General features: G+C 45.5%; 1 protein-coding gene across 1 annotated transcript in view; it reads right to left on the reverse strand.

The window, feature by feature from the left end:
• Window positions 1-23860, reverse strand: part of GPC6 (glypican 6) — an 854380-nt gene that overhangs the window by 430665 nt on the left and 399855 nt on the right. The window lies entirely within an intron of this gene.

Consider the following 23860-nt stretch of genomic DNA (forward strand, 5'->3'; position numbering starts at 1 on the left):
ATTTGTCCAGATCCTGCAAGGACCTAGTTTGAGCTTTGTGAATGAGGTGAGGCTGCACTCCGTTCTTTGGTACATTTCACCCCTTTGTTTTATCTTTATGCTTGGTGTTATTTTATCTCTACCTTATTTTGATTATTTGCTTATTTCGTTCCCATTAGTCTGTCCTTAGTTTGTTTTTATGTCTTATTGGTTGTGCTCTATTGTTTGTCTGAGCTCGCCTTGAGCTCGCCTTGAGTTAATTAGAAACCTCTCCAGAATAGGATCAAGTCCAAGAGTCTGTTTACTACAACCAAGTCTAGGAAGAGAGAATTGTCATTCATCTGCGTTAGATGAGAGTTGTGAAACTGCCTTAAGGTAAAGGTTTCCCTTGCTCAAATGCCAGTCGAGTCCGACTCTAGGGTTGCGGTACTCATCTCAGTTTCAAAGCCGAAGAGCCAGCGCTGTCCTTACACTGAACCAAACTATTGGTCCGTCCATGTCAGTACTATCTACTCAGACAGGCAGCTGTTTGCCAGGCTCTCAAGGAGAGGTCTTTCTCATCCCAGCTAAATGAGATCTTTTTCACTGGACACGCCAGCCACTGGAACTGCATGCCAATTGTGTGCCCTGGTGGTGGATAATGCGGTTGCAGCTGCATTATGGCAACCCCATATTGTTGTCAAGATAAAAGATGTTCAGAGGTGGTTTGCCACTGCCTGCCTCTCTGCAGCAACCCTGGACTTCCTTGGTGGTCTCTCACCCAAATACTATCCGGGGCTGACCCCGCTTAGCTTCAGAGATCTGATGAGATTGGGCAAGCCTGGGCCACCCAGTTCAGGGTGACTGTGTGCCCTACCAGTAAGTACTGGTACCTGGTTTGTATCACAGGAACGTTGTTGTATTTTATTGGGGTTTTAATTGCTTTTAGTTCTTTGTATATTGGTCCCTGTGTCTGATGGAATCCCGCCCTGAGCCTGCTATGCAGGGAGGGCAGGGTAAAGGTAAAGGTTCCCTTGCTCGAAAGCCAGTTGAGTCCAACTCTAGGGTTGCGGTGCTCATCTCCGTTTCAAAGCCGAAGAGCCAGCGCTGTCCGAAGACGTTTTTGTGGTCATGTGGCCGGCATGACTAAACACCAAGGCGCACGGGACGCTGTTATCTTCCCACCAAAGTGGGACCTATTTATCTACTTGCAATTTCTCGCTTTCGAACTGCTAGGTTGGCAGGAGCTGGGACCAGAGACGGGAGCTCACTCCGTCATGCGGCACACTCGGGTCTCGAACTGCTGAACTACCGACCTTCCACAGCCTGCAGTTCAGCGTCTTAACCACTTGGGCTACCACAGGATACAAATCCAATAAAATTAAATTTAAAACATGTTATAGCCCCAACTCTTACAAAACCTCTGTTTCCCCCTTTTTGGTATGAAGGGTGTGCACTGTTGGCAGTATTATTATTAGGGTTGCCAGCTCTGAGTTGGGAGATACCTGGAGTTTTTTTTGGGGGGGTGATGCCTAGGAAGGGAAGGTTTTGGGGAGGGGAGGGACCTCAACTGGGTATAATGCTATAGAGTCCACCCTGAAAGGCCACTATTTTCTCCAGGGGAACTGATCTTGGTCACGAGGAGATCAATTTGTAATAGCAGGCGATCTCCAGGTGCTACCTGGAGGTTGGCAAACCTAATTATTATGCAGACCTTTTAAATAGAGCTGGATCCTACCTGTTTTTTTCCAATTGGCAAAAAGAGGAAGAGTGGGCCATTTTGACCCCGCCCGCCTACAACGAGGGTGATGGAACCCACATAGGCAAAAGGCTGCAGGAAGAATAAGAACTGAGCGAGATCAAGTCGGAAAGCCGATAGACTCCACTGATAACACCTGAGTCAGCTTCTAGACCAATGATCAAATCTGAATGCAGACTTTTCCCTCTCTTTAGTCAATACAAACCTAAGAAACCAGTGCTAAACCTTGACTCTTATTGTGATGCCATCGCCCAGCATAAGTGCCTTCAACAGTGCAATACTAAAAACAGTTCTACCCTTCCAGGCCCACTGACTTCAGTGGAGCAAGAAGGGTGTAGCTCTGTTAGAAACCATTTTTTGGTAACATTACCCTTACTTACAACTACTTGTGGAACTTACTTCAAAGTTATCTGGAGGGAAATTATTATCAGTTGTCTATAGGCCATTCCAATCTGGACTAGCCAGTAATTTCATTTTCCATTTAATAAACGGAAATGGAGATAATTTTGTTGCCTATTAGGCTAATTTCTTCTCAGCAGCAGGGAATTTCAGCTTGCGAATGTTGTTGTGACAATGCAGATTGCAGACTGTGGTGCTCTGAACCCCATTCATTCTGCAGGTGGCCTCATTGTTGCCCTAATCATACCGTATCGCTATCCACTCCATTGTTATCTGGAATTCCATCCATTCATGTTCTTGTCCTTATCTGACCTTGATAAATTGATTGCATTTGCGAACCTTGCAATTTGCTCTTTAGATTCCTTTCCAGCTGAGTTATTGGGTGAGCTGCCGAACAGACTTGGTTAATCTTTCCTTGCCTTTGGGCAGGAAATCATATTTTGCTGAAAACTGCTAGGATGAAACATCTAAAATGTTCTACTTTATTAGGGGGACATCTTTCCTTGTCAAGCTATCCAGTTTTATTATTTGGTGACATTTTTATTCTTTGCAAAGAATTTAGGAAATATTCCCCCCATGTGAATAGGAATTTGATTGCGTGTGTGCATAAGAGCACCAGGTCTAAAGAGGCAGGGGATCTCAATCATGCTTGTATGAGATCTCTATTTTTCCAAAGCAGTTTTTGATTTTAGTAAGAATAGTCTTTACAGAGTAGCTGTAGAATTTAATCCAGTATAAGTGTGTTTGTGTGTATACACACACACACACACATCTATCATCTATCTATCTATCTATCTATCTATCTATCTATCTATCTAATTATATACTGAGATTGAGGCAGCATTTCAAACAAGTGATTTCTTTATTAGCTCAGAACACAGACAAACAACACACAGAACGACTCAACTATATACAGTTTGAACCAGGGAAACTACACCTTCTGGAACAATAACGTCCAATCAACAATGAGTGTTTGGATCCAATGGGAATTGCTCCCGCTGAAAGTCAGAGTCTTTCCGGATTGGTCTGTTTACAACAGCGACCAATCCGGTTGTGTAGTTTAGAATGCTGACAGTCTATGGAGCTTGTGACTGAAGCACATGCTTACAAAGCTACACAAATCACCCAATACATAACACATCTGTCTATCTATCTACTGCAGGGTAGCTGCAGAATTTAATCTCTCTCTCTCTCTCTCTCTCTGTGTATGTATGTATGTATATATATATATTATGTGTGTGTGTATATATACATACATACATATATACATGCATATATAGTTATAAAAAGCAAAAATGGTCAGATGATATGCATGGGGAATGATTTGCCATAAGAAATACCTCTGAACAAATGAAGTTCCCTTTAGTCCATCATTCTGTTTCCCATGGTGAGCAAGGGTGTTCTGAAAGTCCCCTCCTCCTGCACATGTTATTCAGTGGTAAACTGCCTCTGAACTGGGAGATATAGCCATTCCGGCTTGTAGATGAACATATCCTCCGAAACTGTGTCTACCCATTCAAAACCTAAACAGAGTTACATCCTTCTCAGCCCATTGACTTCAATGGACTTGGTGGAAGTGTGTCACACTGCTTAGATGTAAGCCTCTTAAAGTCCAGTGCCCATCATTGCATTTCATGCCACTGAGTGCCTTAAGGTAATGTCTATATTGTATGGAGAAGTATATTGTTTTTGTCTGCCTTGAATCAAATAATACCACAGTACACAACGGGCCATAGCAATTACTGTGTCTTTAGCCATATTCAGCAAGTACAGTTGCCAAATTTCAACTAAAAACCATTCAGGGATTCTTCTGTAGGCAAAACAGCTGAGAAATTCTGATGGAAGCAAAAAGAAAAAAAAGTACTGACATTTCTTAAGGTGTATGTATGCAGGTGGGTGGGGGAGTTTGCAGATCCCCCTAGGCTATCACTGGATTTTGCTGAATTAACAATGCAAAGGTATATTTGCAGTTCTCCTCTGACAATTACAAGGAAGCCTGAGAAGTTTTGACAAGACCGGAGAAATTTCTCAGGGGAATTTTATATATTTCTGGGTAGTATGGAAAGCTTAAGATGGATGTTATGGGTCTTTGAATGTTAGTCAATTTACAATGGATTTGTAAGATGCCAACTTTGCTTTCATATAGACCCTGGGACACCATCATTGGCCTAGCAACATCAGCCATACTATCTCAGGTTCATATCGGCCCCTGCCACACGGCAGGGGAAAAGCCTCTTGAGGCGCGGCTTTTAAAAGCCGCGCCAACGTTGACACGGCTCGGTGGGATCCCACGGATCCCCGGCCGAGCCGCCTTTTCTCCCCGGCGCGATCAAACGCCGGGGAGAAAAGATGGCCCTAACCGGGGGCCGGCCGAACTGCGCATGTCGGAGCATGCGCAGTTCGGATCCGGGCCAGGGTTGTGCCGGCGCAAAGACGCGCCGGCGATCAGACGCCCGGGAAGAGGCGCCTCATCCATTTGAACCACCGAGGTAGGTGGTTCAGTTTGAGGCGCATTTTCCCGGGAAAGGGACAGTTCGGCCACGGAAGCAAGACGCTTCCCAGATGTTGTGGTGTGATCGCGCCGGTTTGATCCGGCCCCAAACTGTCCCGTTCCCGGGCCAAATCGCCTCGTGTGAACGGGGCCAGAGTTGGACTTTATGTGATTGGTGAGTGTTTATTGTAGAGCTATAAGAGCTATTGTAGAGCTATAAGAGCTATCGTAGAGCTATAGCTATAAATTGCTAGGAGTGTTTTATAACCGAAAAAAGTTATAGTTTTCAAAGGGAATGTAAAGTAAATTAATCTTATGGCCGAGTAAGACTGGATATCCATGACTCTGGGGTTTCCAGTAAAATCATGTCTCTCTTCATGGGTGAATGATGTGAAACTAACAGCATGATGCTTGTTTACTCACACCCACAGTCTTCAATGGAGCTTACTCCCAGGACAGAGTACATAGGATTGCAGTGTGAAATCCTAATGTTTACTCCCAAGTAATCCCATGGACAGTTTGTAACAGTGCACTCCTAAAGAGTGTGACAACCTTTGAAGGATTTAGACTAGAAGGGTGTGACCGTGCTTAGAATTGCAGTTAGTGTGTATTGCATTGTTGTTTTATTGAGTTATTTTAATTTCATTTGCTTTGCCTCACTCATTTACATAATGCTCTCCCAATGTGCAAGGCATTTACAAAGAACAAGAATACAGGTCCTTGTGTGTCTTTAATGAGTCCCAATGTTTACTCTTTGCATATACCCAGAGGTACTCTTTACTATGCCCTGACCTGGATGGCCCCAGCTAGCCTGAGCTTGTCAGATCTTAGAAGCTAAGCAGAGTCTCCTCTGGTTAGTACTTGGATGAGAGATCATCAAAGAAGTAGGGTTGCCTGCACAGAAGCAGGCAATACCAAACCACCTCTACTTGTTACTTGCCTTGAAAACCCTACAGCCATAAGTTGGCTGCAACTTGACATCACTTTCCACCACACTCTCTACTATATTACTTGACTAGGAAAAAGGCTCGTTGTGGAAATAAATACAACGGCCTCTAGAAAGAGGCTCTGGGCGGGTGCCCCGGCCTTGGACACTCAGTGTCAATTTGCTGTGGTGACCTCAGCAGGGTATAATGACACTGAGTCAGAGGAACTGATATCTGCTAAAGAACAGTTGTAATTTTGAGTGATCTCCAGTCCTCACCTGGAGATTGGCAACAATAGTTCCCCAAAAGGGAATAGTTGGTTTGGAGGGTGGAGTCCATGACTTTGTACCTGTCCGAGGTCCCACGCCTCCTGAAACCTCACCCTCTCCAGGCTCCATCAGTCATATCTCCAGGAATTTCCCACCTGGAGTTGGCAACCCTATCTCCTTCCCAGCCAATTATCAACCTACCTTTATTTCCCCCTCACTCTTCAGTTTTCCACCCCCCCACACACCTGCAGCCTCTCCCGTGCTCTGAAGCCCTGACTGCTATGTCACATTGGCTGTCATATGGGGGCCACCTGAGCCCACCATTTTCTCCAGGGGAACTGATCTCTGCCGTCTGGAAAGCAGTTGTAATTCTGAGTGATCTCCAGCCCTCACCTGCAGATTGGACACATTTTACCCCAGAAGAGCAAACTGTTTAGAATGTTAGAGGCAAAAGCCAATCAAGTCGCATATGCAAACGACCTCTGTGTTCCCAGGCAGAGGCCAATGAGGCTGCATATGGGGGGGGAGAGGAACAGCAAAATGTTTAGAATGTTGGAGGCAGGACTCAGGCAAAGCAGCCAGTGGATAGGGAGACCCTCTGAATGACAGATCAGAGAGCGAACTGATTTTGGAGCGTGTGGAATGTTCTAGAGAAGTGCCACCACCATTTGGCTCTTATTTATAAGGGAGATACTTGTATGCAGTGTTCCCTCTAAGACGAGTTAGCGTGAGCCAGCTCACAATTTTTTAGATTGCAGCTGACACATTTTTGTCTTAGCCCAGGAAGAATGTCTCCAGAGCAAACTAATTTATACAGTAGCCAAATTGCTCCCTCAACACTTTAATGCCAGTAGCTCACAAAGTAGAATTCTTTTGCTCACAAGGCTCCACAGCTTAGAGGGAGCATTGCATGGATGATTATCATCTATTTGAGCAACAGCAACGACAAAAGATGCTCATGAGATGTATACTTTGAAAGAGACATGAGTTGACACATATGCTGCATGGAGAAGGTTATAATGTTAATGGAGCAGTGGCTGCCTTGTGGAAGCCCCAGCCAAACCTTTTGTGTAGAACCAGTGCTTGCGTTAATTATTTTTTTAAACTGTTTTGAGTTCCAGTTTGAATAAAACAATATTTGATGTGGTTTCGGCAGACACTCATCAGTGGCGCCGCACAGGTTCCATATAAAGCTATTCGCTTTCGCTCTGCTATAATACTTGGCAATTGTAACGGCAGGGACAGCAGAGAAATGAAATGGAGCGGCACCGTTACCCGTGTTCGGATGAATACAGAATGAAAAATGAAGCATGAAGCCAGATAAGAAGTAGACCCATGGAATGTTTAGTTTTCCCCAAGCCAAAAACCTGGAAACCTTAATTATGATTCATGAAGTCATTAATTTTTTTTTTTGGCACAGGAGTTAATGGAATAATGATTTTTAATCACACCGGGATCACTCCTGAAACATCTCAACAAAATGTTATCATGCATAAAGATTGTTTCAAAAGCAGGGAGTTTCAGAGAGAGAGAGAGAGAGAGAGAGAGAGAGAGAGAGAGAGAGAGACTCCTTATTGCCATCAGGCACAAATCTCCATGAAATAATTCATAAGATATCAAAACCATTTCCAGAAAATGAACCCTCTGCTACCAAAAACAGATGTGCATTTTTTTCTTCTTCTCACCCACCCCCAAGAGGAATTCATTCATTTTAATGGAGTGACCTAGTCAGAATATCCAAGAGCATGTGCGCACGGTTCAAAACCTTAATTGAAATGAACTGATGTCCATGTTGCGAGTGACCCTTGTGCATCATCTCACTGTCCATCTATGGATGAGAGAAATAAAAGGCAACTAGGCAAAGACTCCAAAGGCCAGGAAGGAAGGTGCTCTGAGGAGAGGTCAAAGGCCCAAGAACCATTTTTCTGGGCTTGAAGAAGGTTCTAGCTGTTGAATACCCACTATGGTCTCAAGGTGCCTCAGCATTAGAGAGAGTTCTGTGCCAGCAAGCTGCCAAAGAACTCTGTGTAACCTTTGTACACCCATCTCAGCCCTCCCTGGTTTTCCCTGACCCCACTGCGCATGTATGCTACCAGCAGCCTGCAATCTGCATTCCTTTCTGTGTACGCTAATACTGCTGTTGAAACGTAGTTATCGGCAAGGTCAACAGGTGTGGGGTAGGAGTTGTGTCTTCGCGCATGGTTTAATGAGCTGGGGCATGAGAAGCTAGTAAATGGCCCCTGCCACACGCAGGGGAAAAGGCGCGGCTTTTAAAAGCCGCACCAATGTTGACACGGCGCGGCGGGATCTCACGGATCCCCCGGCCGCGCCGCCTTTTCTCCCCGGCGCGATCAAACGCCGGGGAGAAAACACGCCCTACTCGGGGGCCGGCCGAACTGCGCATGTCCGGGCATGCGCAGTTCGGATCTGGGCCGGGGTTGAGCCGGCGCAGGGAAGCGGCGGCGATCAAACGCCCCGTTGCCGCGCCGCTTCCCTTTAAACCACCTAGATAGGTGGTTTAGTTTGCGCCGGCTTATCCCGGGAAACGGACAGTTCGGCCACGGAAGCAAGACGCTTCCCAGATGTGGTGGTGTGATCGCGCCGGTTTGATCCGGCCCCGAACTGTCCCGCTCCCGGACCAAATAGCCACGTGTGAACGGGACCAATGCTTATTTTTTAGAACCGTTTCAATTCCCAGGCTTTCGGCGCGGGTTTTAGAAGCACCCGTGAAAGCAGGAACCATGATTATTGGTTATTGCATTGTATGAATTCGTTTATTATCTGGCGCCCTGCATTTCCTGACCATTCCAAACAGTTCCTGTGTACCAGCTTTCTTCATTACTTCAATAAATACTACTTTGCTATAAACGTATATTCAATTGAATGTGTGGAGGATTCGGACACTCTGCTAAGTTAAAGGCAGAAGAAAGGTCTTGTACGATTGAGAAAGGAGCATGTCCCTTGTTTATTGGCAAGTGCCCTGACCTGGATCTCATCAATTCTTGGAAAGCAAAGCATGGTCAACCCTGGTTAGTACTTAGATGGGGGACCGTCAGGGAGGTCCAGGGTTGCAATGCAAAGGAAGGCACTGGCAAACCACCTCTGTTGATCGCTCGCCTTGAAAAGCCTACGGGGTCTCCATAAATTGGCTACAATTTGATGGCACCTTCCACCACCATCATCGGCAAGTGAAGATCATCCACTAGAGAAACTGACGCGATCTCCCTCACCCAAAGCCAGGCCTGAAGCCAGATGGAACATGATCAAGGGCAGATGTGTCATCCAGGAAACCCTACAGCTTCTCCACCGCCTCTCTGCCAATCAAAAACCTAGCAGTTCGAAAGCAAGAAATTGCAAGTGGATAACTAGGTACCACTTCGGTGGGAAGGTTAACAGCGTTCCGTGTGCCTTGGCTTCTAGTCATGCCGGCCACATGACCACGGAAACATCTCTGGACAGCGCTGGCTCTTCGGCTTTGAAACGGAGATGAGCACCGGATCCCTAGAGTCGGATTCGACTGGCTTTCGAACAAGGGAAACCTTTACCTTTACTAATGACACAAACCAAGTGCCTTTCAAGGGACATGACATGTTCTCTCACAGCACTCTCCGTATTTGGTAAAATCTGAACATCCTTTGCTGCAAAGAGAGTTATCCAGACAAATTAATTTAAGGTTGTCAACTCTAGTTAGGGAAATTCCAGGATATTTGGGGGTGAAGCCAGGGAAGGGCAGAGTTTGGTGAGGGGAGGGAACTCAGCAGGGAAGTGATGTCATAGAGTCTAAATTCAAGAGCTACCATTTTCTCCAGGGGAATGGACCTTTGTGGTCTGGAGATCAGTCAGAGGTCATTTCAGGGGGCATCGCGGGGGATCGCAGTTCCCCCGGGTGAGGTACGGGGGGCGGGGCACATGGCCTTCGCGGGGCTTCCTTGCACTCCCGTCGGCCTTGCAGGTCCACCGCCGGGCCCCTCATGGGGCTCGGCAGTGGAGCTGCAAGGCCGGCGGCGGTGGCCGGGACCGTTGGGGGCGGGGTGTGTGGCCTTATGACACACTTTCAGTGATGTCAGGGGGTGTGGCCTTAAGACACACTTCCGGTGATGTCAGGGGGTGTGGCATATGCTAATGAGTTATGCTAATGAGTTCCCCTAGCTCTTTTTCTACGAAACGACCCCTGAGATCAGTCATAATTCCTGGAGAACTCCTGGAGGTTGGCAACCCCTAAAATGAGCTGGATACATGCTTCTTTTTACCTTATAGGTTTTCTGAATCATGAAGCCTTGGTCTACCATCCCTTACTCATCAACGGGCCTTGAACCGGTGACGGGCGACATACAAATCCATTTGACAGCAGCAGCAAAGTGAAAACAAGCCATTCTATGGGAAGGGCTATGAAATCTTGATTCATTCGGGTTATAATTTTGTTTTGTTATTTCTCATTCAATTAACATAATTCTTGTTAATTAAAGAGCCGCAATTGGCTTATTTGGATCTGAAGATGCGACACTCGGCAAGTGTACGCAGTGATTAAAACATATGAGATATAGTCAGGCAGATTTGTACAAGAGGATGTGACGGCCTGATCGTATATTTGCTTGGACAGTGAAGTATCATTCCAATTTAGAGCCCTTTCTGAAAGTTACAGCTTATATGAATATGTATGCCTCATAATCGGGTTTCTGATGCATGTTTGCATTGTTCTGTCTTGTTCTGCATATGTTTCTCTTTGGCGTCTCCTCCCTTCTTTTTGCATTTGACACGGTGTATTCTGGGCAAGGCTTTTTAGCATTGTGAAGATGTGATTATTCCTCTGGGAGCTGACTGCTGGCTGACTGAGCCCTTCCCCCTTGATTTCTTCGGACATCGTTTGTTTCAGAGTTTCAAAGGAGTAGTGGAGAAGAGTAAACTAATTTGGGGGGGAAAATAGAGGTTCTTATAAGAAACTATGAAAGCCGGTGAACTTGCATTTTGTTTGGCGTTCCCTCATTAACTCTCGTTGGCCCTCCTCGATGTTTATGCATCTCTGTGTTTAGGAGTTTATATGTTTCACTTAATTGTTTTAGATATTTGATATCCTATAACATCTGTATTGTAAACATTGCTTTGGTCCTGGTCACATGGAGGATTTTCGGCGCGAAAGGGATGGATTGAGGGCGCATCGAACGGGCGCGAGCATACCAAAACATCTGGGAAGCGTAGTGCTCCCATCTCCAACCCGTACCGTCGGCCCGAAGAAGCTGATTTAAAAGGCACTGGGGAAAAGGTAGTAGCTTCCAGTAAATGCGTGGCACGGGCGGGTGTCTGATTGGAGACGCGCCGGTAGCCCGTGGCATCCAGCAGCCGTCCGCAACCCATGCATGCGCAGTGACACAGTACGGCCGTGTTGCCTCCCTGGTGTGATCGGCTGCCGACGGCCTGAGGACAGAGCCGTGGGGGACTGTAAGATCGCGCTCCCACGCTTCTTTTAGCTCAGCCTCTAAAATGCCTCCTTTCCAGTGCGGATTTTCCCACTCGAGTGACCAGGGCCTTTGACTGTTTACCCCCTTGGGGGTCCTAAATTGGATGCAAAAGTGGCATCTAAATGTTTAATGTTTCAGAGGGTAGCTATGTCGGCCTGCAGTAGAACAGCTAGATTTGAACCCAGTAGCACCTTAGAGACCAACAAAGATTTTGGTGGTATGAGCTCTTGAGAGCCAAAGCTCCCTTTGTCCAGGTATCTGATGAAGAGCACGTTGACTCTCAAAAGCCCCATGCCCACAAGATCTACTGGACCAAGATGGGACCAAGATGGACTCAAATCTAGTGCTACTGGGACTCAAGTCTCTCTTAAATAAACACATAAATCAACCCTGCAGCTTCAAAAGGTGATGTGGGAACCACATAAACACCAAAGAACCTTGTTGCTCTTCTTGACTGTTCCTGGATCTTGTGGAGCTTGTGGACAATGGGTAGAGTTTGTGGAGAGGACTTTTCTAAGGTATCCTAAACAAACAAAAACCCTGGACATGGTCAAAGCAAAAAATAGGCACTGCTTGGCAGGCCTGTGGCTACAGTGGGGCATCTCGGGGCTAGGCCTCCAGACTTACGGGCAAGGCCCCCTGACTTCCCATCCAGCCCAGGGCCCCCAAGCAGTGGCAGGTGAGGAGAAGGAGCTGGGTTTTCCTATAATTCGATTACACAGTGCCCTCCAAGAAATTTAAATGCCCCCGACTTAAAAAATCCTGGCTACGGGCCTGCTGCTTGGTCTGATTTATCGAATGGAACAACTTTCAGCCTGTGCTTCTTTGCCCCACTAAAACAAATGGGATCTAAAAGTGCTTTTCTATGCCAAACTATGGCCCCTGCCACACACAGGGGAAAAGGCGCTTGAAGGCGCGGCTTTTAAAAGCCGCGCCAACGTTGACACGGCGCGGCGGGATCCCATGGATCCCCCGGCCGCGCCGCCGTTTCTCCCCGGCGCAATCAAACGCCGGGGAGAAAACACAGCCCTAACCGGGGGCCGGCCGAACTGCGCATGTCGGGGCATGCGCAGTTCGGATCCGGGCCGGGGTTGAGCCGGCGCAAGGGAGCGCCGGCGATCAGACGCCCGGAGTGCAGCGCGTCTATTCGTTGAACCACCGAGGTAGGTGGTGTCAACTTGAGGCGCTTTTTCCCAGAAAGGGCCAGTTTGGGGGCGGAAGCAGAACGCTTCCCAGATGTTGTGGTGTGATCGCGCTGCTTTGATCCGCCCCCAAACTGGCCCGCAACTGGCCCAAATCGCCGCGTATGAACGGGACTCACGTCTTCTTGCCCAGCTTCATGCATCTTCTAATTTCATCTTTATTTCTGGGACAGGAAAAGTAAGTGGGAGACAGCCCAAACCATTACTGGTCTAATGGTGCTTTTTGCTCAAACACTGTTGCTGTGGGAACTGTTCAGACTATGGCTGCTTCCACACATGTTGGATAATGCACTTTCAATGCACTTTCAATGCACTTTAGCTATTGCTTGCAACTATACTTGCAAATGAGCTGCGGTGGCTCAAGTAGTTAAGATGCTGAACTGCAGGCTGTGGAAGGTCAGTAGTTCAGCAGTTTGAGACCCGGGTGCCGCAAGATGGAGTGAGCTCCCGTCTCTAATTCCAGCTCCTGCCAACCTAGCAGTTCGAAAGCAAGAAATTGCAAGTAGATAAATAGGTACCACTTTGGTGGGAAGGTAACAGCGTTCCGTGCACCTTGGTGTTTAGTCATGCCGGCCACATGACCACGGAAACGTCTTCGGACAGCGCTGGCTCTTCGGCTTTGAAACGGAGATGAGCACCGCAACCCTAGAGTCGGATTCGACTGGCTCTCGAGCAAGGGAACCTTTACCTTTATAGTTGCAAAGGACCACTAAAGTGCATTGAAAGTGCATTGTCCAATGTGTCTGAAAGCAGCCCAAGATATTTTACAGATCCCCCGATGAAGTGTATGCAAAACACACAGGGGTCTCAAAGCTGAAGGAAAATTAATTCCCCATTGGGCCAGTTGTCTTTATTTTTTTGCTGATGGCACAAAGATCAGGGAAGGCAAGATGAAAGATAGGGGAAGAGGTCATCTGGGAAGGGAGGGGGAGGGTAGGAACAGAGCAGGGAGCAATCTGGGGAATAATAGAAGGCAGACACACAAGGGATGTGTGAATGATTAGGTCAGGGAAATAGTTCCAGAGGAGTTAGCCATGTTAGTCTGTTGCTGCAAAATAGCTAAAAGCTCAGCAGCACCTTTAAGACTAACAAACTTTATTGCAGCATAAGCTTTCGAGAAACACAGCTCTCTTCGTCGGATGCATGGAGGGTATGACGAAACTGGCCAGAGATATATACGTGGTAAGGGGGAGGGGGGAGAGGGTGCAGAAAGTGCCATTTAATGCAAAGCAGTTGCAGAAGTCATGAAAAAGGTGGGTCAGAGAAAGAAATGCATTAGTGATAATAGGGAGGAATGGGGAGAGAAGGAGGAACTCAGGGAGGGTGAGTGGCTTAGGTTGGATAGTCAGGATGAATGCCCACTGACACTCCCTTCTGTTGCTATGTCCCCAACACTGAGGCATATTTTTATTCATAGGTAACAGACGAGCAAACAATCTTTTGGGAAGATGAGAACAAAGTAATTGGGATTTATCCAAGGTGGTACAGCAGCCAAAGCATGTCTCTAAGAATCAGAGCACTCATCTTGGGTCCTATATAGCTATCAGATGGTGTTATTCTCGGGGGGGGGGGGGGAAGCAAAGGAAGACATCCCTGAATACTGAGCAGCTTTCTTCCTTGGAAACAGGAGGGCAGCTTACTTCCAGCTCCTTATTGGAACTGGAGACCAGGCTGAGGAATTGAGAGCTCTCTGTTTTATATCAACAGTCTTTCAGCAAATGCCATTCCCCGTGCTGACATACTGAAGCATCTGCAGACGGCAGAGATAAAAGAAATGGATGGAACTTGAATAATTAATAACCCGTGGCTAAATGAGTCAGTGGTTTTTGCAAACCGCAGGTCCCTCATTTGCTAATACTCTAACCCGCGAGAACTTGCGGAAACCTTTAGGCGTTCCAAGCCAATGGTTTGAACATCTGGCTTGTAGAACTCCCTGGTTTTTACATCAGAGGATTTGGTTAAACAACATTTCCTCTTTGGAACATGAAGAATGATGAACTGAGTCAGCACATGGCACACCTGAGCCACACTGAGATTAGGAAGTTAATTTCTAGAAAAAGTTCACAAGCTAATAGAGACATTAAAAACAAATTCTGCACAGTAAACACCTAAGTGACCACTTTAGATAAAGGCAGAGACACATTTGCATAGGTGACCATAAGACTGCTGAAGAGATAAACTTGAATCGATTCGAATTTCAATCCTGTTTACTTGTGGGACTTATTTTCCAGGTAAGTACCCTTAGCTTGAAGTTGAAGGCTAAAATCTGATACTCAGTTAATTAGGAATATGTTCTATTGAACCCTTAAGAACTTACTCCTGAGTAAACATAAAACAAGGGCTGTAAGAATGTAACATTACCAATGTGCCCTCTCACAAATCTGTTCTGTACCGTATCCCTAAAAGGTGGACTCTAAATGTGTTTCCCACTACCACAGTCCTCCTTCACCTGAGGAATCATATTACCAAATAAACTCACCTAAACGGCTACTGTTAGATACCTCCATTCTCAAAACTAGGGATGTGTTTTTGAACATTATGTTGTACATATTAGATTCCATGTCAAAAATGAAGTCAAATGAGGAGGAAGATCTATGTTTTATTTCAATTAACAAGAAAACAGTTGGACCAAATAGTCCATCCAAAATTGACTACTTTCTTCTCAGCCTATTTAGGGAATATGCTTCAATTAACAGGAAAAACAAATGCACCAAATAACTCATCAAAAGTTGACAACTTTCTTCTTTTTCTTCTTCTTCTTCATCATCTTCTTCTTCTTGAACATATTCTGAACATATTTAGGAAATACATGATATTTCATACATGGACTGACATCATCAAGAAAACAATATTCAAAAAGCATAATTGGTTACAAAAGCATAATTGGTTATTTGAACAAAAAGCATAATTGGTTATTTGAATAATAAGCCTCTGATTTGTCAGATGTAAAGAAACATATATCTACGTCAAATCTACGTAAAACCTAAGTGTTTACTTAGCCTAACCTAAATGATAATGGGCAAGGATTCTTCATATCCCAAACAAAAGTATTTTTTACTGATACAAGACTAAAATCTTCTCTGACCCAGACATTGCAAGGTTTTGCCCTTAAGAACTACAGAATCGTGAACTTTGTACCTATTATGTTGTCTGCTAACAATATCAGACCTAGAAGAGGAAACTGGCCTTTCTAACATCCTAATAAAATGTTATTTAAGAATAAATCTATAAAAACCAGAGAAATATGAATAATCAAAAAAGGGGGAACTCTTTATAGTCCCATCTCTACTACATTAAATAATTAAAACCTAATCAATTTGATTTTGGAAGGGAAAATGGCAACGAGAGAATATGGTTTTAAAAGATCACCACTGTCCTGTGGCACTGGTCTCCCCATAAATTTTAAATTTTAAATGCTGGATTAAGTCCCCCCCTCCCAAAAATAAAGAAGTCAGTTAAGGGTACCATGAAACCACATATAATACGTGTATAATACATGTATACACATAAAATATGTGTATTTCCGTGACCTGGATGGTCCAGACTAACCCCATTTCATCAATGCTTGGAAGGTAAGCAGGGGCAGCCTGGATTAGTACTTGGATGGGAGACTGTCAAGGATGACCAAGGTTGCTATGCAGAAGGAGGCAATGGCAAACCAACCCTGAATACTTTAAAAACCCTTATGAGGTTCCCGTAAGTAGGTTGCTACTTGATAGTACTTTCCACCCTCACCCCCATTCCCATTAGTTAAAGGGGCCACGAAACCACATAGAATACATACGGTATTTCAATCCTCAGGGGAAATGAAAGGAAGAGAAATTCACATACCAGTCTCCAATGTTCCCTCTAAGCTGTGGAGTCTTGTGAGCAAAAATTCTACTTTGTGAGCTACTGGCATTAAAGTTGTGAGCGAGTGACTAGGCTACTGCATAAATTAGTTTGCTCTGGAGCCATCCTTCCTGAGCGAAGACAAAAATGTGTGAGCTGGAGGCTAAAAAAACTGTGAGCTAGCTCACACTACCTCAGCTTAGAGGGAACACTGCCAGTGTCCCAGAATAGGCAGAGAGATTCGGTGGTAGCTCTACAAGTTGTCTGTTTACCCCATCCCTGCATGCCCAGGACAGAGAGGATCCCAAATTGCAGCTAAATATGGTGCCCAGAATAACCCACTGTAGGAGTCATTTCCTTCATAGCAATCCAAGGCGGAGATAATAAATGATAGCTACTATGTCCACATTTACTGCTTATTACTTAAGACGATCTCTCCCCTTCAAGCCCGTCCACAATAAAATTCACTGATCGAACACAACTATCTGATTTAATTGAAAGGTGGGGATTGTGTGACCCATCTAGATTTTATGCACCATCCCCCCCCCCCATGAATAAGAGAAACAAGGCCCACAATGCATGCTGGAGAATGCTGGAGAATGCAAAGTACAGTGTCATCCTAAACAGAGACATTCCCTTGCAAGTCCATTGAAGTCAATGGGCTTAGAAGGGTATATCTCTGTTTAAAATGGCACTGTTAATCCTGCACAGGAAAGCCCTGAGGATAAGATGAAATTAAATTGTCTGAGATAAACCTAATGTATTCCTCTCATTTTTTATTACAAATATCATTGTGTTGAAGTGAAATGCAGTTGAAATTGTCGTACTTTGAGTTAAGAACAACAATGGAATAACATGCATAAACATGTCATGGGCCATCAAAATAATTATTTCCCCCAACACCAATTAAGTTCTTGAGAGTTCCAGTCATATTTTCTTTAAAAAAAAACCCCAAAAGTGATAAGCAACATACAAGCAAACAAATATCCTAATTTATTTAATGTCATTTTAATGGATTTAATTTACTTCCCCCCCCTCCCTTAGCCAAGTGTCAACTTCCCTTGCAGACGATAACTCTCAGCTTTTATTGTTGATCTATCTTTTGCACTCACAGTTGCTTGCAACATTCTAATAAGGCTTATTTCCTGCTCGGCTCGATTAGTGTACCACTTCAAAAGCGCGGCTGCTATGATTTAAAGACCGTTTGCGAATAGCCTTGCCCTCCCTGTGGCACTGGAAATTAAACTTTCCCTTTCCACCCCAATCTTCAGCAGACTGTTTATTCCATCAGGGGTAATTTGCTCTAATTAAGATGTGTATGTTCTCAAAGTGTATCCATTTCTTCAGGAAATTATTTGGTGTGGGATCACTGCATATATCCGTCCTAAGCTTCATAAACAAACTCGAACATTGAATTACGCTAACAGCGTAGGTTTTTTCCCTACTGGGCCAGCCAATTGAGCTGTGACATCTAGCAGAGGCTGAAGCTGAACACCACATGTTTCAAAGAAAAGTACACAGTGGAAAGTGTATCAAACTCAGCACGGAAGTGTTCACTTGGGATTTCTCCCTGACCTCTGGAAGTGATGTATACACAGTCCCTTCAAATCTTATGCGAGCCTCCAGGGGTCATTTCGTAGAAAAAGAGCTAGGGGAACTCATTAGCATAACTCATTAGCATATGCCACCCCCCCTGACATCACCGGAAGTGTGTCATAAGGCCACACTTCCTGACATCACCAGAAATGTGTCATAAGGCCACACACCCCCGCCCCCAACGGTCCCGGCCGCCGGTGCCGGCCTTGCAGCTCCACTGCCGAGCCCCATGAGGAAGCGGGGTGGCCGGAGGCAGGGGGTGGGGCTTCGTCATGTGCCCCCCCCCGTACCTCACCCCCCGAAATGACCTCTGCGAGCCTCTAATATGATTAAGTATTTTGTGAGTTTTTAAAAAAAACCCTATTCCAGCTCATTGCTTTCCCATTTCCACTCTCTTTTTACCACGTACAGCGTGAAAGAGCCCTTAAGCTGTGTCACAGAGGGTTGCTGGTGGAAACCTATCTGTCTTCTCTCTAAGTATGTGATGGGTTTGACTACTTGTGGACAGAAAAGAGAGAATGGCACAGAAACATGGATTCTAAAGAGAAACCAGGCCTGCAACAATACTCTACAAGACCACTAGCTGGCCATTCTATATTTATAGCAATTAGAGAGTTCTTCTTCACAAGTGCTCATTGAGAGTCACTTCAACAATGTAAACAAAGGACTCTCGATTCCACCAGACCTCAACCAAGCAGAAGCTATTAGAGAGAGAGAGAGAAGTTAGACCCGTACTTGTGTGGTCTTGCCAGGAGAGGTAATTTTTTGCTTTATCTAGAAGACTAGAAATAATGCCCGTTGCGGAAATAAATACAACGGGATCTAGAAAGAGGCTCTGGGAGAGTGCTCTGGCTTTGGGCAAACAGTGTCAGTTTCCTGTGGCGACCTCAGCAGGGTTTAATGACAGAGTCCACTGTTTTCTCCAGAGGGACTGATCTCTGCTACCTGAAGAGCATTTGTATGTTTGAGTTATCTGTAGCCCTCACCTGGAGAGTGGTAACCATTGTTACCCATTCTTCTCTCCCCTATGAGGTATGTTATGCAACTGAAAATTCCAACTGCCTTGCGGTGGGGGGGGGAGTTTGAGGTGTGGAATGGAGTGAAGTCCAATCAGCTTCCATATGCAAAAGACCAGGTTGTCACAGCAGTTGTGGTGTGGGCGGGACCCGGGCTTTGCCTTCTGATTGGTGGCGATATATGCTGAGGAGCAGTGCCATCAGCCATACACTAAGGGAGTGCATTTTAGAATTAGAACTTTGGCACCCACTATTCAATTATATATAAGGAGAGATGCCAAATGAAGGGCAACAAGCATTGCTTGCTCAGATTTAGCTCCAGACGTTCCCACCTTAAGAAATCTCACTGACAATGCAGGAACATCCTGTAGCCACACCACTGACACCCAACAACAGCCGGAAGTGCAGCTGCTACTGCAGGTAAGTGGGGATGAACACTCTGTGGCCTTTAGGAAAATCCCTCAAACTGTCCCTCAGCTTTGCAGCTCGGAAACAGGGTGATGCCCAGCGCTTTTAATAATAGATACTGGCCCCGGTCATATGGGCAGGAAAATGCGGGAGGGGGGAGCATGGCTGTTTGCCCCGGGGCAAAATCACGACATCCCGTGGAGGTCCCGTGGTTAGGGGGAGGTGCCGATCACAGGACACTCCTGCGGCGCTGCAAAGAAGCGGGGCCGCGGGGTAAACGGGGTTGTGGTTTTTTTTGTTAAACTAAAGTGTGCACATGCTCCATTGGGTGCTTGTGCGCATCTGTGGAGACTTGGGGAAAAAATTTTTTTGCGAGGGGACATGGGCTGGCGCCGGAACTACCACCGGAAACACGATCAGACGCCCGCCCATGCCCCGCGGTTTCTGGAACCTAGTACCTCGGAGGTACTAGTTTTTTACAGCGCATCTTCGGAGTGAAGCCTCGGGTGAGCCATGGGACCTCTACGCTTCCCAGATGTGGCGTTGAGATCGCGCCTGGAAAATCCGCCTATCTTCCGTCTCTCTAGCATGCCTAATGCTCCGTGTGACCGCAGCCACTATTATTTTTGCTATACGGAAGTACGGTTTCATTATTTCAAGCAACGCTAAATGATTTGGTGAATCCTCTCATGATCTGTACAGAGTATTATCCCTGCCTCGTTACAATTCCCTACTTAGCTGCCTCTGTCACCTTCACAACTTTATTTCAGAACTTAATTACCCTTTGATCTGCTAATTGCTTGTTACCCACCAATCCCTGGTTCCTCCCTGCATATAAAAATGCTGTTCCACTCACATGAATTGTCGTACCGGGAGAAGACAATGGGACATCTGGCCCAGCCTTTTCTCTCCAACTGTGGACTATAACAGCTCTCCTCCTCTTTAACACACTCGGTCGAATCCTGCCCTTCCTTTCACCTGCAAAGTCCCAGAAAAGTGAGGACCAGTCTTCCCTGCTCCTGCTTTCTCTTTTCTCATTGACAGCAGCTGTACAGAGGAACAGATGTCTTCCCTGAAATGTCCACAGTGACTCCCGAATCTTTATTTTTCCTGAGAGGCTACAATTAATTCAGGTCACAGTAGTTAGTATATATGGATAGGTCAAATGTCCCACCTCTGCCTCAAAAAGGATTAATATGCTAATAAGGGCACAGAGAACTTTCTTTGATGGGAAATCATGAACTGCTCACCTTGAGGGTACTGACCGCTGTGGAATTAATAACCAGGCCTTGAGAATGAGGACTGTTTTGTTCTCTAATTAAACGGCTTCCAGGTTCCAACATTTAAAGTAAGAATGAACACCTGCTTTAAGATGCTTTGACTGACAAAATAGGAGTTTTCTTTCGAGGGCAGAGCTAACCGTTTCTCTTTTGACTCACAAGGGAAGGACGAAGAATTTTCTTGTCTCCATTTTACCTTGGTATCAGTAGATCTTTCTATGCTGGACAGGAGAGGGAACGTTGAAGGGAAAGGAATGGCAGAGATTAGGAATGTGAGATACCGGATTGGATCCAAGTCCATTTTCTGCCATGGAAAATAGGTGGAACAGTCACTTTTGATTACTCCAAAAGGCTATGTTGGGGATGGGGATTAGGAGGCCTGCATGGCCAAACACAACGTAGGACAAGGGTTGTAGATTAGGGTTGACACCCCCCTGGTGGGGGCAGGGGTTCCTCTACTTTCAGGGCCCCCAATCCACCACCGCCTAGGTGGCCAGTGGGGGGAGCCGCACCCCTGAAGAGCCCTGTCCCACCCAACATGCCTGGCACGATGACATCAAGTCCAGATGGCGTCATTGTGGTGCACACGCTTTGAGAGCAAACCAGAAGACTGGAGCCCCCTGCCGGCAGCAAGGTAAGACCTTGCAAAGCCCTAGTTGTAGTATGGAGGGGAAATGGGCAAGATTGATTTTAAAAAACCCACAAACCTGGTTGGATCCAAGAGACGCGCTCCATTGCACCCTCTTCCGCAGTTCCTAAGACAAAGAGAGCTTTCAGATCTGAAATCTGTACAGTCTGCTGTCCTAATGGTTGAAGAGATTTCATCCCATATCCTGTTTTGACTTCCGCTGTTTGAAACCCCAAAATTAGGTGCAGCCAAAAATATCTTGAATTTGTTCAGCCAATGCAAACTAGATTTTCTACACCAACATATGAATTAAAGGAAAGGGCTAATGAAAGATACAGTACTAGTTCTTTTCTTTTGTCTCTTCTCTGCCGTGTGCAGTTTAGTAATACGGCTGGGAACGGGAGAGAGCGTAAGTGTGCATTTTTGTGATTACAAGTCATCCAGCTAACAAAACCTAAGGAGAGTTGTTATCACTTTTGAACAATGGACTAGGAAATTAAATGTCCCTGCCATTCTAAATTGAATTGGGACAGTCTACATCTAGGCTAATACAGCTAATGACTTTGGAGGCCTTGCTTACGCTAAGAAGGCTGTACTAAATTAGTATGACATTATCATTCCCCCCCCCCATTCATTATGTTGTCTTTTAATTTACAAAGCACTTTACAACGTGTGCTTTCACAACATCCTTGCAAAAATACCTAACACGGAAAAATGTCCTGATTAGTAGAATGATGCTAATCTAAGTGAAAGCTGTTTCTTTCTTTTTTTATGTGAACTTTCTAATTTTCATGTTATGATCACTGAACCAGCTTCCAAGCCTCTATGGCACTTTTATGGCCTTACCTCTTTCTCCCATCCAATGTTGCCCTTTCTCTATACCCCACGGGTAATGTGTAGACAAAATGTCACTGTAAAAACTCATTACCTAATTCTTGATTAAGCCATTCTTGCATTCTCTTTCACATACCAGTGCAATGGCATATTTCAATCTCTTCCGTCTCCACTTCTCTACTCTAGCCTCTCACGCTTCACTGGATTTCTTTCACCTTTAGTTGGGTAACTACCTGTTCCTGAATAGCCTGAGAGCCCAGAAATGTGACCAGGAAATGGTAGAGTATCCTATTTGCCTTTATTAAGGAAGGCTGATTTAATATAAAAGAAGCACAGCCTTCACCTGGATTAGATTTGTTAGAAACCTAAATCTAGGAAATACTGGGTTGGATCCAGCTAGCTTTTTCACTCCTTCCCACCCAGTTCTTGTTCCACACTGCAGCCCCCGTTCCACATGGCTTTTGTTCATGCAAGTCCCATTATCCTCAGCGTAGCCTTTTTGGTGATCAAAGTGGACCCTCTTCTCTCTTTTTCACCAGCAGAAACACTGGTTGGATCCAACCCATTCACTTATTATAAATGTTAATGTCCCACCTCTTTTATACAGGCATCTTGTAACAGATGAGATTTTAAAAATGCTATCTAAGGGTGTGTTCAGATGCGCCATTTGTTCTGGTGCCATGACGGTTCAGCCATGGATTTTATCTGCATGATCACACAGTCAACATCTGCCTCCCATCCCCAGCTGTTGGTTTCCGGTTCAAAACCGCTTTAACCCGGAGTATTTTATTACCGGGTCCCAAAGTGGTGTTTTCTCAGCTCTCCTGTTTAAAGCCACATTTCCCCGCTGTGTGATCGCTCCTCCGGTGTCAAGCCACTTGCAATTTAAACTACCCTCCCCACTCGAAAGCTGCCCAAGGCTTCCGCTTTTTGCCCGCCTTTTTTTATGCGTTGGTGGTGTGTGCATAGGCAGCGCTCCACCACCGCATTTAGAAAACTGACATGTAAACAGTCACTTATTTTAGTGTTTAGAAGAGTTCAGGATCACATGGAGGCCATTTTCAGGTCAAACGTTTAAAGGGAAGTCTTTTGTTAGAGGATTGATTCGCCCTGGTGGTTCTGCGCATGCACCACGATAGTTTCCCCCCTTCTACGGATGAGCGCCTATGCACATGTGCAAACTGAGAACATTTTTTTAAAAAACACCGATGCATGCTCCCGCACGTCGGCAGTGTAGACAGCAGGGAGCGCTACGACTGCGCGGTAAAGCGCGATAAGGGATAAGTGTGATCGCAATTATCCAGATCAATATAATCCGGTTAGAACCAGAGCAGTTTAACCCGCTCTCAGCACGTCGTCTGACCGCACCCATAGTCTTCAATATCCCTCCAGTTGGCAGCCACAAATCACACCAGGAGATGAATTAACTGACCACCCAGGGACTGCAGCCTCATTCACATGTTATTTTGAGTGGTGTAGTGCAGGTACCCCCATCTGAATGCAGGTAATACCTAGGGTTTCTGCCCACATGCTTGGAGGGGAACCATGTGATTACATACTACTTGGGCAACACAATAATCACATAAGCGGATATGCCACTAGTATCCTATGAAGCACATGGTCCAAATTAACCAGATGGGCAGAAGGTGTAAACATTACTCACAATGGAGAAGAAGCAACCACTTTGCTCTGGGAAACAGTTCCTGGATCCGGTGCACCCTATTTGAATAGTTATTTTTTTACTTGCTTCAGAGAAAACTCCTAGAATCATATGAACATATGAAGACGCTTTATATTTATGCAAAAT

The sequence above is a fragment of the Gekko japonicus genome, unplaced genomic scaffold, assembly GCF_001447785.1.
Source record: "Gekko japonicus isolate JY-2015 unplaced genomic scaffold, Gekko_japonicus_V1.1 scaffold352, whole genome shotgun sequence".
NCBI classification, from domain to species: domain Eukaryota; kingdom Metazoa; phylum Chordata; class Lepidosauria; order Squamata; family Gekkonidae; genus Gekko; species Gekko japonicus.